The 1544-nt window shown below is 39.3% G+C and overlaps 1 pseudogene; it reads right to left on the bottom strand.

The window, feature by feature from the left end:
* Positions 1-246: 246 nt before the first annotated feature.
* Positions 247-949, bottom strand: LOC132251731 (olfactory receptor 13H1-like; annotated as a pseudogene).
* Between the last annotated feature and the right edge of the window lie 595 nt (positions 950-1544).

Consider the following 1544-nt stretch of genomic DNA (forward strand, 5'->3'; position numbering starts at 1 on the left):
CATAGCTAATTATTTCATCTCATCTCAAACAGGTTTGGAAAAAAATAAAATTTAAAATTCTCTCTCTCTTCCTTTTGTTCATTCATTCACTCATACCTTTTTCACCACCATTTCATGTGGTGATATCTATTTATATCCTAAGTATCTCATAGTCAATGGATAAAAATAATGAAAAAAATTAAAATCACTTTATGAAGTTCCCTTCTTGCTGATCACTCTTTGTAAAGCCCCTATCACCTCCTGGTTTCACAGTGTATAGATTTGAGGGTTTAACATGGGTGTCACAACTACATAGAAGACAGAAGTGATTTTGTCTTGCTCTTGGGATGACTTGGGCTGGGGCTTGAGGTACATGAACATGGCCGTTCCATAGAAAAGAGTCACCACAGTCAGGTGGGAACTACAGGTAGAGAAAGCCTTAGATCTGCCAACTACTGAGCAGATCCTCAAGATGGCTTTGATGATATGCATGTAAGAGAAAAGGATGAAGGCGAATGGGGCAAGGAGAGTGAGTGACCAACTGGCAAACATAACAATTTGACTCTTGGAGGTACCTGAGCAAATCAGCTTCAAGAGAGCTAAAAGGATCACAAGCAAAATGATGAATTTGATTCTCCCCACAGAGGTGAGAGGGCATAAGGATAATGGGGACTATGGACAACAGGAAGGCAAGTGCCCATGATCCCAGTGTCAGGTGGATGCATCGCGTCTTGCTTATGATGAGTGTATACCGCAGTGGGTTGGAGATGGCAATGTAGTGGTCATAAGCCATGACTGCCAACAGAAGGCATTCAGTGTAACCTAAGCAAAGTGAGATTAGTAACTGGGAGGAACGCTGTACATAGGAAATTGTGGCTCTCTCAACTAAGAAGTTTACTAGTGCTCGTGGGACAGTGCTTGTTGAATAGCAGATATCCAGGAGGGACAAACTGCTAAGGAAGAAGCACATGGGGGTTTGAAGGTGCGGATCACCAAAGGTTAGGAGGATGATGAGGCCATTTCCAATCAGCGTTACCAAATAGGCCACAAGGAAGAATCCTTAGTATTAGCTTTGTTGTGAGGTGGTTGGAGAAGCCAATGAAGACGAATTCAGCCATGCTAGCTTCATTCTCTTCTCCCATGCCTTACTCCAAGAATTGTCTGTAAGAAGCAAAATATTTGAGAATAGACTTCACAGAGTGCAAAGGGAATATTAATACCCTGGACATTGGGATTGGAACTGTACAAAGATAGATATTTTTGGGGTACAAAGACGGATAGGTGGATAAGTAAATAGAAATTATTCTGACTGGGGAAAAAAAAAAAAAAAAAAAATCACGAAAACGGTATATTAGCCAGTGATGGATTTAAGTTCCATATTAAATCTTATTCACAATAGCATATTATTTCAGAAAAAAATCCCTAGAATTTAAAATCCCCTCTGATGGCATTTGTATTTTCAATTGAATAAATATCAGCGTAATATTTAAATTTATCTTTACCCAGCTTTCCTTAAACTTTTAGTATGGCATATTAGTTGCTACTTATCTCTGCCAAAATTTAGA

This window comes from Alligator mississippiensis, chromosome 7 (genome assembly GCF_030867095.1).
Source record: "Alligator mississippiensis isolate rAllMis1 chromosome 7, rAllMis1, whole genome shotgun sequence".
NCBI classification, from domain to species: domain Eukaryota; kingdom Metazoa; phylum Chordata; order Crocodylia; family Alligatoridae; genus Alligator; species Alligator mississippiensis.